We start from the raw sequence: 10,189 nt of genomic DNA, 5'->3' as shown, positions 1-10,189 counted from the left end.
AGAAAATAAAATTAAGGACCACCTTCACTTTCTCCATGGAAAATGAAGAAAAGTTAAAAAACAACATAGCTCTTCGTGTTGTTCCTCTGATTGAACCCATGATTGCCAGGGCAGAAAGAACTTAGAAATACTCCTAAGTGTTGTGTGTGTCTATAAAAACATCTCAGGAAAGACATGAACTACAGACTTTTTGGTGTTGCCTGCACTGGGGTTGAAGTCTTACAACATAAGGGATGAGCCACTTACAAATCTTGTCAATGATGGATTGGTGAAAGATTTAGTTATATGCTAAAATTAAAAAAATAAACTGTTTCAGAAATAACAATAAAATAGCCTCAGAACATTCCAGGCCTCTTGGTAGACTAGGTCTAAACGAGAAGAGTATGACATCCCTGTAGCTTTATCTTGTATATTCAAAAGTTCCTTTGAATTCATGAAAAAATAGAGGAAAACAGTTTATTATGTATTTATGAAAAACAAAATTACCTATTCATAAAAGTCAAAAGCAATATGTTTTATTTATATCAATGGATAAAACTGTGATACTGTGATAGTTCATTTGTTCTGACATGATTTTGAATATGAGAACAAAACACCAGGAAGAGTTATAAATTGGAATAAGAGATAAAAAAAATCTTCAGGTAAATTGTTTTTTTAAATTTTCTGTAGAGGCATGGCAATCAATTATTCATTGTTCACAAAAATGTTAGCACTTCTAATTTATACATGGGCTTTCATCTTTTCTCCCAGATTCACCTACAGGGCAGGTCCCGACTGTAAACATCAAGGAACATCATTATGATTGCTGGCACTGCCTATTAATAATGGGATATTGGAATTGTGCTTCTACTGACATGTTTAATCTGCTTTTGATTAAACTAAGCCTTGAAATATTCCCATAGAGTATTGCCTTGAATCATACTTTTGAATTTTAGGAGTCATAGCCTTACTCTTATTTCTCTCATGTACTTTGCAATTTGTCCTTGTCCTAGAAACATCACCAGTGATTTGTAAGGACTTAAAAATGGTGGCCAGTATTACTAACACCAGACCTTTCTTTCCCAGTACTAGAGAGGCAACTTCCTATCAAAGAAGGCTTTTGGTTGGCTTATTCAATTCCGGAACTTGCTATGACCATCAAAGCTGTTAATTAATGCCAACCATGACAGCTTGTAGCATGATAGGACCCCTGTTCAGCACAAATAATCATTAACCTCTAATGAGCCTAAGTCTCTGTGAGCAAGGCTGATATTGACTCTGTGACCTAAGTGCTCCAGAGGTTGCAGAGATGTTGTCTGCTCTAGTGGATGGATTTGGGTATCTGGGTTTAGTGCTAGAAATATTCTTTAAGTTATGGAAATAATTTCTTTGAACAAATAACATGATATTGGAGTCTCAACTTACTTGGTGTAAAAATAAATATTTTACTAGGTATAGAATAGTCTGCATACATAACCAGTGTTATAAAAAAGCAAGATAGGGAATATGTTTGATCATTTTTTTTTTGAGACAGGGTTTCTCTGTGTAGCCCTGGCTGTCCTGGAACTCACTTTGTAGACCAGGCTGGCCTTGAACTCAGAAATCTGCCTGTCTCTGCCTCCCAAGTGCTGGGATTAAAGGCATGTGCCCGCCGCCACTACCCAGCTTAAGTTTGGTATTTCTTACAGATACTGTTTGCATATTTGTAAGATTTTCCCCTAGGAATTAACATGGTCACTTAAGATTAAAGGCACAAATACCAGATGGAAATTTAAAAAAACTAATAACTTGAAATTATATTAATAAGTTGTATATTCATAATGTAATAACTTCTATATTTCAAAATATACTTTAAGTTATATATCTATACATAAAAGTTTGTCTAGAGACATCTATAAAGAATTTAAGACATATAGTAAAATATTTGTTGTTCCTTTGTAGTTCAGGAAACTTATTGCCTAGCAACATTTTGAAGAGAATGGAGAATGGAAAGGGCACTTAGAACTTATTAAAGTTTAGAACCAGTTATCAAAAATATTAATCATGTACATATGCACTGCTTTAAAGTTTAGCATAAATCCCATATAGACTCACATTCTCAAGTCTAACACACTCAGTTTATATCAGGTATGTGGTAGCTGTTTAGTTCCCCAAGACACCTGTGAACTTCAAGTCTGTTTCCATGCAAATTATAATATTTCTGGATACTCCATCTAGTGAAGATATTAGAAGAGCTAAAAGGCCAACCTGTGCTTAATGTTGAGGCTGGGAGTAAGAGTCCTGGCCTCTACAATTTGGCATTCACTTGCTCATTAATAGTCCTTAACAGAGTTGTCTGCACAAAAGCCCTTGAAGAGGAGCAAATATGCTCCCTCTGCAGTAATGAAGCAGGAGACTGGGTGCTCACTCTCCAGGTCAGCAGCAAGCATACAGAAATGTCAAGCACCAAGTGTCCATTTGCTGATACAGAATTTTGTTGTTAGATACGGGTATTTGCATCTTTTCTCCATTAATACTTGCATATCAATCTATGCCAGCAGAAGTTAAAAGTGAGATTTGCTTGATGTTTTTTTAGTCTCAATTGGAATTTAGCATGAAACAAATAAAAATGGAATGGGTTGAAGATATGGCTGTTCAGAATGATAGCTTAGGGAGTTGGAGATAAGAAAAAGGAAATTCTTAGGTTCTTTGGGATTAAACTCAAGGAGACCATGGTAATCTTGGATGATGGTGGTAATGTTTAGACTGTTTATGGTAACATTAAGTGTGTGTTCTCAGCCTAAAAAGTTTTATTCTAAGTGTCTCTCAACTAAGCATAAACGTTTTTATCAGTGAAGGAAAAAAATCTTGCTTCTGACAAGAAATCAGTTAATATATACATCTTTATTCGGTGTTTTCTATGTCTCCTGGATCAACTAGGTACCTTCACAAGTTTCATCTCATTATCACGAGAACACAGTACAAACTGACCGAGGAACTAGAAGCCAAATACTACGCAGTTCCCATGAAGTATGGGTCTGGTATTTGGCAAAGCTGTAGATGTTTTTCTCCAGACTTTCCAGCGTTCTTCTCCTCTAAATAATTGCCCCAGGAACACCTGCTCTAAAGAAAGTGTGTGATGTTGGACATTTGCATCTTATGAATAGTTAAGCATCACCAGAGACAAAAAATCCAAGAAATTGTAATACTAATATAAAAATCAAAGAAACGGCTTATTTTGGGATTGGCTGTGAGTATTCCACAATGCACAAGAGTCTAGAAACTTCTTAGACCCTGAGACTGAAAATGAGCTGTACTTGCAAAATCTGAAGACTACTGGAACTCTGAAAAGAATACAGTTTCTTCAGTTATAGGCAAGATTATAGATAATGACTCCAGCAAAGTTCCAGTGAGCTATTTATTTGTAATATACTCTGGGCCAAAAGTTACAAATGTTTAGAGTAGTAACAAATTAAAAATTAAAAACCTCTGCTAATCTTTCATGAACTCCACTGAACCCTGACTACATGTGTTCATGTGTGTGTGTGTGTGTGTGTGTGTGTGTGTGAGAGAGAGAGAGAGAGAGAGAGAGAGAGAGAGAGAGAGAGAGAGAGAGAGAGAGAGATAGAGAGAGAGAGAGACTGAGTTGGCTAATTTACATGCAGAGACAGAAGTGCATATAAAATATGGACAGGTGACCATAACAGTTGTCACTGAGTGATAATACCTTCACCAAACAACATCACAAAGATCATGACATTGCAGTCCCTTTGCAGCTAAAAGCTCTAGATCTTAACTAACATACACTATGACTAAGAGTCTTAAGAAAAAGGAAATAAAACTATCATTCCTAAATTGTCAATTTCAAGCCAGAATCATGTGACAAGAGCCATACTAAGTCCCTTGCGTAACAACAAGGAGTCTATTTTGATCTTGTGCAGGAACTGGTAAGAAGGAACCCTGTTTACAAACTAGGAAAATCTTTGAAAAGATAATAAAACAAATCTCTGAGTACTCCTATTTTTCTAGATCAGGATTGTGATCCAGATCTTTTGAAGGAAGTGGGCAGGGGTCCCATGGTAAAAACAATAGCAGGTTTTCAAGTCACATGGGCTGTAGTGTTGGCTTCTGGGACAGGATGTTCTACCTGCTATGTGCTATGTGTTATGTGCTAGGTTTATTATAGAGAGTGGGAAGCATCCAGAAGGCTAGTCAACAGTTACTAAATCTGCTTAGGTCCTCTACAGCTCACCACAGCGCTGCTCCTGGAATGATCTGATTCTTCTGCTGTGAGTATACGCTGGGACTATAGAGCTTCCCTTGTCATCACAACAGTGGGGCCCTTCAGTCTTTTCACTAGGGCTGGGCCTTGTCACTATGATGATGTGTGTATCACAATATGATAATTCTACTGTTTCATAGTTACCTAATATTTATAAATTGAACACTGTCAACGTGTGTGCACTCAGCTTCCTTAATCTCTTTCATCTCAACAGTCTGCACCAGAGGACTTACTGATGCCTTGAGAGACAAAGAAAAAGAAGAACAGCTCTCGGTGAGCACTTCAGAGAGATGTTGTTAGTAGGCTACAAATTAGCTTGTTTTCTTTTTTCTATGTCAAGTTTTCTGTTGATTTTGATGGCCTCTCTGAAGAACATCACTACCAAATTTCACTTCATGGTATACATGGAAAGAAACTATATATCACTTTCTAGCAACTAACTCTGCCATTTCCCTTGCAAACTAACTATATGGTGCAATCTCCAAGTGTTCAGAAGCATCATTCTAGGATCTGGACAAGAGAGATGTGGTCACAGATGTGTAAAGTTCTGTGGTGAACCTAATGAGATCTTATGACAACTTTCGTGATACCTTATTAAATCTACCTGAAGCATATTTAAGCCTCATCATCCTCTTTTAATTGAGGGGAGGAAAAGCTGATCTATAATGCCAAAAGCAGCAACCACTTCTGCTTTTCTTAGGACAGTTAACAAAGCCCAAATAAATGCAAATTACTATTGTGCTATTGTGCAAATTATAAATTTTTACACACACACACACACACACTTTTAGCACATGAGACTGGAACAATAAACAATAGATAAGTAAAATTTACCCCCGCCACACTATCAAGTAATTTATAAATGGCCCCCTTCTGGTTTCCCTGACACAGATTAGAAGAAGTACCAACCTAACCTGTGGAGTCTCATCATGGACTGGTTCACGTCTCCAAGCTATCATCGTTTTTGATCTCAGAAGTCTAGCCTTGTCTGTACTGTAGGTAACTCCTTGTTTTTCTTTGTGTTTAAAATCAAAAGGTTGTAAAACCTGACACACAAAGATGTCTGGATCATCACTAATGGCCAACCATTAAGTGTAACTGCTAAGCAGGAGGCCAGCTCTTGAAAGTAGCTCTCTCTCTTGTCCTTCCAATCTTCTCACTCACCTGCCTGGGATGCCCTGGATCTGCTGAAGTCTATTCACAGCTTTGTCACTGCTTATATCAGCCTCATCCTGTCTTCAGGCCCTCATCTACCTCTCTTGATTTTATCTTTCTGTCCCACACCTGCAATCTGGCACTCACTAAATGCACCATATTAGCTATATGCTTTAATTGCTTATTTAGCTTCATTGTGCTGCTCCAACTGCAGGAAATCCCAGGAACATTGGTGCTGTCATCTCCATGTCCAGATGATTAACCATCTGGTTAATATTTACCCAATTCTGCCATGCATGTGTGCAAAGTGAGGGGATGTGCTAACATCAGGATGGCTCCCTGTCTTGGGTGAGATTCAAAGTGCTGATTTTGGATGTTGAATTTATTTTCACAATATCTCTGTGTTTATATGTCCTCTTTGAAGAATTGTCTGCTTAAATCTAGTGCCTCCTGCCCTTTTTTATCCATGGTATTTCCTACTGAGGTTTTGCAGGCTTTGCATACTCCATATATGAGGGCCTCCTGTGAGGTATGGTTTGTGTAATTGCAATGCCTAGCTCATCTCTTCACTCAGTGATTGTTTCAGTTGCTGAAACATTATAGTGTGAGGTAACAATTACTTTCACTTCACACACACACACACACACACACGCACGCACGCACGCACACACACACACACGCACACACACATCTTTGCCCCATCTCATGCATGTCCTAGCCTGTTTTCCCTACATTTTATTCAGGCAGTACCTTAGTTTTAGAACTTACATTTAAGTTTTTAATTCATATTGAGTTTATTTAATTGATTTAAATGACACAAGGTGGATTTCTATTTTCACTTTTCTGAATGTAGATATTGAATTTTCCCACAGGTAGTCATTGAAAAACCTTTTCTTCCTTCAGTACATGTTCTTAATGCCATTTCTGAAGATCAAGTGGCTGTAGACAGATGAAGTTACTTCTTGGTTCTCTGTTCATTTACTTTAGCCTCTGGATCTATTTTTATGCTTATGCCATGCTGTTTTTATGACTACAATTTGTAATATATTTAGACATCAGATAGTATAATTCTTGGTTTGTTCTGTCTATTCAAATACTGTTATTTATTTGACTTTAATTTGTGTTTCCATATAAATTTAATTTTTTTTTGAGACAGGGGTTCTCTGTTTAGCCCTGGCTATCCTGGAACTCATTCTGTAGACCAGGCTTGCCTTGAACTCAGAAATCCACCTGCCTCTGCCTCCCAACTGCTGGGATTAAAGGCATGCACCACCACTACCCAGGGTCATAAATTTAATTTTTAAAACTTCTTTGAAGAATTTCAATATATGACAAGCACATTGAATCTATTGGGAGTTTTTGACTAATGTACATATTTTAACAGTTCGACTCTTCTGATTTTCATAAACATCTTTCTGTTTATGGTGTCTAATTCTTTCACCAATGTTTTGTGAATTCCCTACAGGCATATTTCATATCTTTGTTTACTTTGGTCCTCTGTCTTTTACTTTTGGATTTACTATAAGCAGGATTGTTCTCTTGTTTTCTATTTTAGTTCCTTAATGGCTCATAACAATGATGAGGACTTTTGTGTGTTGATTTTACTTTCTACAACTTGACTGAATTCACACATAGGAACTTTTGGTAGAATATTATTTTGAGAAACTCCTTCCTTCTTTCCCTACTTTTCTTATTAAACGTTTGAAAGTTAGGCTCTGTGCTCAGAAAATGCCTGCCTCATAACTGCTACACTTCTCTCTCTCATGGATTAACTGGGTCTTTAATACTAACAACATATCGTGCTCAGTTGGTCTTCTGTTGGTGAAACAAATAAAATGATCCCTATTTGTTGATATTGTTGAAATTAAAATTTTAATTAAGATAAATATAGATTCACATCTACTTATAAGAAAGAAACTGGAGTGTTATTCATTTGTGCCCCCTTGTAGTCCCTTTAGTAAAACATTTTGTAAAAGGAGGGTATTAACACTTCCATCAGACCATTGGCAGCAATACAATCTTTCTTATTCAGATATCCGCAGTTTTACATGTCTCTTTGTGTGTATATAATTTTCTATGCATTTCACCCATTGTATTGCATTTTATATCCACCTGAATCATCAGGATATTGACCTGTTCTATCTAATGCATCAAGATCCCTGTTTAAATGTATCCAAATACTTCCTTTCATCTCATGACCAACCTCTATTTATAAATTTGGTTTTTTCAAATGTTTCAAAAACAGAATACTATACCTTTGGGGGGGTCTAACTGCTCCTCTTCTTGGCAGATTCATTTAAGTTGTTATGTGTCAAGAATTCTATCCTCTATTCTTGATCAAGAATACTTGTATAACCACTTGTTTAACCATTCATTTGTTAAGGGACAATCTGGCATTATTGTCTATTAAGCTATTAAAATGAAGTTTCCATAAACTGTGTGAAGATTTTCTGGGAACCGATGTTTATCTTCTCTGAAGTAAAAGTCTAGTAGGGGTCTGGAGATATGACTCAGCAGGTAAGATGCAATTCTGCTCTTCCAGAGGACCTTAGAGAATTTGTTACCTAGCACCTACGTCAGGTAGCTCATAGCCATCTGTAACTCAAGGTCAACTTATGCATGCACACATGGCATACATTCATAACACACACACACACACACACACACACACACACACACTGGAACCTAGATCAGACTTTGAAAAAGACAAAAAAAAAAAACAAAAACAAAAACGACCAAACATATGTACGGTCAATATGTCTTTATTTTTCATGGGCAATGCCAGGCTGTTTTCTATAGAGTGATGGGAAGGATCCACCTCTGATTTCTTCATAAGCTTATCTGCATTTGGTTTTGGCTGACTATTTGCTATTTCAGCAAGTCTGATGGGGATATAGTGCAGTGCTCATCTGGGTTCCCAAGGGAATCATGATTCTGATTGTCTCTCTCTCTTTTTTTTATGTATTTTCCTCAATTACATTTCCAATGCTATCCCAAAAATCTGTTCGCTTGACAGTAAAGTCTGTTTATGGCCTTTACTCATTTTTTGATTGGATTGTTTATAGTTTTACTGTTGAGTTGTGAGACCTTTTATATATATTCCAGATACCAGTTATTTGCCAAATAAATAACCATCAAATATATTCTTCTAGCAGTTCTTCCCTTTCCTTTTTTATGAAAAAAATGAATTTCTGGACACTACTGTGATATTGCAACTAGTGAGGATCAGGAAGAAACATTTATGTCTGTTGTTTAAAGATAGTCATCAATATTAAGTATTAGACATGTGTTAAATAGGTGCCAAATCATCATTACCTACCTATAAGTGTAGCAAATATGTCTTGATAACAACTTCAAAAAATTAAGGTATGTATTAAGACTTCAAAGATATTTTATTTTTATTTTGTTTGTCTGTGCACATGAGTGTCCAGGTATGTGTATGCTCATGTTTGGAAATATGTGGCTGCCAGAGATCAATGTCAAATGTCTTTCTTAATTTCTTTCCATCCCATTATTATTATTTTGGAGACAATTTATTCCTGAACCTAGAGTGCACAGAAACATCTAGACTAGGTGCTCAACAAGCCACATATATGTTCTTCTTCTTCCTCTCCCTCCTCTCCCTCCTCTCCATCTTCCTCTCCATCTCCTCCTCCTCCTCTTCTCCTCCTCCTCCTCCTCCTCCTCCTCCTCCTCCTCCTCCNTCCTCTTCTTCTTCTTCTTCTTCTTCTTCTTCTTCTTCTTCTTCTTCTTCTTCTTCTTCTTCTTCTTCTTCTTCCTCCAGTTCTTAAAATTTTTAATACATTTTTTAGTGGATATTTTCTTAACTTACATTTCAAATGTTTTCTTCTTTCCAGGTCTCCCCTTCGGAAACTCCCTATCCCATCCTCCCTCCACCTGTCTCTATGAGGGTGCTCCCCCAACTACATACCCACTCCTGTCTTCCCTCCCTAGCATTTCCCTACACTGGGGCATAGAACACCCTCAGGTCCAAGGGTCTCTCCTTACCCTAATGTCTAACAAGACCATCCTCGGCCACATATGCTGCTGGAGCCATGGGTCCCTCCATGTATATTCTTTGGTTGGTGGTCCAGACCCTAGGAGCTCCTGGGTGTCTGGACAGTTGATACTGTTGCTCCCTCCATGGGGCTGCAAACCCCACAGCTCCTTCAGTCCCTTCTTTACTCCTCAATGAGGGACTCCACACTCAGTCCAATAGTTGGCTTCAAGCATCCACCTCTGTATATGACAAGCTCTGGTAGTGCCTCTAAGGAGACAGCTATATTAAGCTCTTGTCAGCATGCACTTCTTGGCATCCTCAATAGTGTTTGGTGACTGTATATGGGCTGGATCCCAAGGTGGTGAAGTCTCTGGATGGCCTTTCCTTCAGTCTCTGCTCCATATTTTTGTCTCTGTATTTACACCCATGAGTATGTTTTCACCCCTTCTAATAAGCACCAAAGGTTCCACACTTTGGTCTTCCTTCTTCTTGGGCTTCATGTGGTCTGAATTGTACCTTGGCTATTCAGAGCTTTTGGGGTAATATCCACTTATCAGTAAGTACATGCCATGTGTGTTCTTTTATGATTGGGTTACCTCACTCAGGATGATAATTTCCAGTTCCATCCATTTGCCTAAGAATTTCATGAATTCATTGTTCCTTATATCTGAGTAGTACCTTCCGGTCAACTCGAGTATCGAGGTACCTTGCCAGAGGAGTCTCCGGACACCTGCAAGGACCCGCACAAGACTCCCCACGGGATCCTAAGACTTCTGGTGATTGGAACACAACTT

The sequence above is a fragment of the Mus caroli genome, chromosome 8 (genome assembly GCF_900094665.2).
Source record: "Mus caroli chromosome 8, CAROLI_EIJ_v1.1, whole genome shotgun sequence".
In the NCBI taxonomy this organism is placed as follows: Eukaryota; Metazoa; Chordata; class Mammalia; order Rodentia; family Muridae; genus Mus; species Mus caroli.
The sequence above is the reverse complement of the archived record's forward strand: the minus strand, read 5'-3'. Positions refer to the sequence as shown.